General features: G+C 38.3%; 1 protein-coding gene across 1 annotated transcript in view; it reads right to left on the minus strand.

The window, feature by feature from the left end:
• The window catches only part of LOC108689282, a 135,924-nt gene that overhangs the window by 94,612 nt on the left and 36,511 nt on the right, over positions 1-4,801 (minus strand). Inside the window, exon 2 of the mRNA XM_018196005.1 lies at positions 3,632-3,681. The gene's annotated coding sequence lies outside the window, so the exon portion shown is untranslated. The remainder of the gene's footprint in view (positions 1-3,631; positions 3,682-4,801) is intronic.

Consider the following 4,801-nt stretch of genomic DNA (forward strand, 5'->3'; position numbering starts at 1 on the left):
AGAGAAAGAGACCGAAATAATCTACGATGGACTTACGTGTGCAACGTTTATAGATATGGAAAATGCGATTTTAGACAACTAAAAGAGACATTTTGAAATAAACGAAATCTTCACAGAGAGATTCTCGTGCTTTCAAAGTTACTTTTGACGGTAGAACGAGTGGAAGGAATTTTGTTTTACGATCAAAAGCAAAACAGAGGTTCGCGTCTCGTACACTGGTATGTTCATAATGTCAAATTATACTCGATTACGAATTGTTTTTAATCATTTCTATAGATCGCCATTGCTTCTATTCTAGTAGTCGATAATTTCATTTTAAAACAATGGAGTTTAACGATTTAATTAAAAAATTTATTTTTTCCTCAAATTTATCATTTATTAAATTAATATAGATTATTTACTTTGAAATTTTATTAACCACGGAAACGAATTGATTTACATTTTGACACAGATAAAAGTTAAAAACAACAAAATATTGTTTAACTAAAGAGATTGGGTTCCTTTAAGGTATTTCTTACAATATATAGATCGATATTCACAATATTCGGACACAGTCGGTTCTTGTATTTAAGACTATCTTAAATACAGTCTTAAGATATCACAAGCCAATCATGGAACTGTAGCATCTCAAGACAGTACTTAAGACAGTCTTAAAGTAAGAATTATGAATATCAGCCATCATGGTATTTTCACGATTTTCGCGAACATCCAGTTACAACCCTCTTTACTCAACCATCCTCTTCCCATTCGCTCTTTCCATTTCCCAAGCGAGCACATCCCGGGACTTTTTCATTCATACGTCGCTCCTCAATATGCTAATAGTTCAATCCTACTTCGCCATATCGTCTAAATTACATTATCGTATTACATATAAATTCTCTTCTCTCTCTTTCTCTTTCTCGGTTGCCTCGCTTCCGCCGTCCTTCAATTCCCGATTTTACAATGCCAAGTCCCATCGCGTAACCCGCTCATACGATTGTGCCCAAACGACTTTCTCCGATTTTCTACGTTTCCTCATTTCCCATTTTCATCGGCTCCAGTAATACTCGCAACTTCAGGAAACCCAACGCCTATAGCCACACGAGAACTGTATGTTAGCGTCACGCGAGTCACGCGGTGAAATATATGTATATACGAAACACACAGACAATAGATCGCCACAATTACATCTCTATATACTCGCGACCACTCTCTAACAATAATTATACACGAAAATACGAGAAAATATGTTGTTGAATATTGATCCGTTCATTGGAGAATATTTCGCTTGTATCGTCAAGGCTGCTATCAAAGAGTTCGCTTAATGATGTACGGACTGATTAATATTCGACAAATACTGCGATAATCCGTGAGGTCCGCAATCGATTTCCTTCCGTTCGCATTCAAATTTACGTCCATCCGTTTTCCATTAACGCACGCTCAGCCGAGACATTAACCGCAACGAACGCGAAAGAATTACTTTTTCGAGCGACGATAATACTGTACAGCGCGACGAGATAAGCGGAATAATAGAAAGCTGGAACACAATGTTAAATGGCGAAAAAAATCTGCGGCATCTAATCGAGTCTTTTTTTTTCTTCCCGAAAAATCGATCCCGATGTGACACGCGCACGTGTATATATAATGTGTATTCGCGGAATAAAAATTGACGTTGCAATTACGCGTATGTTGTCGAGAATGGGATCAAGTTCGCGTTCAATAGAGATGCCAGGACGAACCGACGGGTAGCTCGTGCTGGAACACGTTAAATAATTACTGGTATCAGTGGTAGTAATTGTCGGTTATCGCAATATAGCGATAGCACGCAGTTAAATAATGATCGGCCATTATTGTAGCAATTCGAGAAAGACGAGACGTTTCCATCCGCCGTACCGGAGTCGATGGCAGAAAGACGGCGAAATAAAATATAACGGAGAAAGAGAGAAAGGATGTAGAACGAGAGTGAGAGGGATGTACTGCGATGTACTGCGATGTACTGCGATGTACTGCGATGTACTGCGATTTCACGGCTGAGACGCACGAGAGAATCCGCAGTCACGCTTCGTGATTCTCCCTGTATCTCTCTTCTCTTCTCTTCTCTCCTTGATCCAAGGAAAAAAGAAACGGAAAGCTTTATTTCACTCTCGTGTCGAAACTGGTTATTCAGACGTTACAGCGACTTACATTAATCCCGCGCTGTAACGGTTGGCATTAATTGAATTCTCCAGAAAAGGCACAAGGAAAATTTAATGTCTGGGAAAACCGCGTCTCAAAGCGACATAATATATTTACCTCACGTATAATTACCTCATCTTGCAAAATATGAAATGTAATTCGCCATGGACAAGAGAGAGATACTCCGTCAATATTATTCGCGTTTTCACGCGTCGCAACAAAAACTATGGTTGGCTATTATTGTAAGAGCAGGTATCGACACTAGCTATACTCTCTGCGATTAAATAATAGTATTAAACGGAATTACACAACAATCACGCGAGAAAATATGCGCAATTTTAATGACACATCATTTCAATTTCATTAACCGTCCAGGTGATATAATTAAAAGCCTCATGCGGTACCTTTCACTGCAGTTAGAGAATCGTCGTGCATTTCCGACACTTGATTATCATCAAGTAATCTCTCGAGACTCGCGCAGGATATAAATAGCGAATCTAATTGAATGAAAACGGCACGAAGGGAATAATTGACTCTAGTAAGGCAATCGCGAATTTCCTCGTCTTCGCTCGTCCCCGACTCATTCGAATGCGGTGCGGGTGCGAGGATCGAGCGACGGATATATCTTATCCTTACCGCGATCGGGTAAGGAAGCATATTTTGAATGCACGAATTTCGCACGGCGACGATGGAAAAGCGAAGAAACTGGAGAGGATTGTACGACGCATTATCCTAACGCCAACCCGGTCTTTCCCGGAATACGAAGAACAATGCCGATCTTATCGGAGATCCATACACGAATAGAAAATGCGGGACTTTCGTAATTAACTACTAAAAAAATAGTATAATAACATTATAATTCAGGCCTGTCCAATTTTAGCTCCGGAATCAAAACGCAAAGCCATTGACGCAAAAGATTCAATGTGAATAAGATTTCAGAGACTGCAAAGTGTTGATAAGCGACGCTCAGACGTGTATCAGCACTTTACAGTCCCCGAAATCTTATCCACATTGACTTTTTTTTGCATCAGCTTTGCGTTTTGGCACTGGAGGTAACAGATCTGTTATTAGCACAATTTGCAAAATATTGATTTGCTACCCTTGAAATTTATGCGATGTCGCTGGTATGAATGTATCGATTCATTTAAACGTAATTTACACGCTATAGAGGATAATACACTCAGAAAAATGTCTGATTGAATTAATTCTGGATAAAAATGCACAAATAAAAATTTTCTAATCTTCTAATTTAAATCTTCTAATTAAAATAATTGAAATTCTTGATATAATTAGAATCTTTTGGTTCGTCCACTTTCAACATTTTTCTCAATATATTATTGTGATAAATTAATTATAATTTACCACCACATTTAATAACCAACACATAAGACTGTATTGCCTGGCTCTAACTTCATCGGGTTCTCTCAAGTTTCCGAATAGAATAATTCTCAGAGTAAAAACGATTTTATCAACTCACCTTGACACGGAGGTAAATTACTCTACGATCAACGCCAGCTTTCTACCCGTCTGAAACACAAAACACAACAAAGTTACGACCGGTTTGCCACAATTAACGACGTGAGCTCAGCAAGACGAGACTATCTGCCAAACTGTCGTTTTTGGAGGAGACACGCGCATGTATTGTGGAACTTTCTAAATTGCGAAAATTGCGAAACACTCCGCATACACTCGCGGTATACAAAACATGTCGAGAGACGCACATTTATTTTCATTCCAATAACGCGCTGAATGTTATTGACTTGAACGTACTTTGCTCGCAAGGCGTTCAACTCCTAATAGCCTTACATACAATATATTATTTACAGTTCTAAGAATTGAGAAACGCGTCTTAATTGTCCATAAAGAATCGCAAATTCACGACAATGAAAAGGACAAAAATAAGATAAATCGTAAAGAGTTAACCATGTTGGATTTATGAATAATGCGTCACTTAATCGCGAGAGAGACAAAAACTTATAGAATCCTCGTGATGTGTCTCGTGCGAGTTTTTTTTTCTCCGAAACGGACTAAGTCACCCCGGCGCCGAAACAACAGTATGTCTATACAGACGAGACTAGTTACAATGGCGTACGATAATGAAATAACTTAATTTCGCTCCGGCAAACACATAGATCAACCGAGAGGGGTCGGCAGTGACAGTGCTGACTGCCGCTAGTGGTGGTGGTGATGGTGGTGGTGGCTGAAAGCGAGCGAATCCGATGCAAAATACGCGCTCGAGCAACGAAAAGTGTTGAGGCTCAAAGTACACTGTAATCCACTTTGTGAATTTGCAATCTGCTACTCTACGACGTATCTTTTTCAACCGAATCGCAAGCGAGCTGAGTCGATCGATTTAAGTACTCTCGAGAACAATCGAAATACAAGAAAAATGAACGAAAGAAAAATCAATCCACTCATCTTCCTAATAAGTCAACGATTTCGAAATATTATACATAAAAAAACATGTATTTGCAAAATCCTACACTGGTTCGGCTAAAGCTAGAAAGATAGGTATAGAAAATACAAGATTATTTTATTATTTTATAACTCTCTAATATCTCAAATGATAAAGCTTGATTAAGAAATGAAATAATTCAATAAAAATGTTATCCAAAAATGATATTATTAATACATATATATATATATA

This window comes from Atta colombica, unplaced genomic scaffold, assembly GCF_001594045.1.
Source record: "Atta colombica isolate Treedump-2 unplaced genomic scaffold, Acol1.0 scaffold268, whole genome shotgun sequence".
Taxonomy (NCBI): Eukaryota; Metazoa; Arthropoda; class Insecta; order Hymenoptera; family Formicidae; genus Atta; species Atta colombica.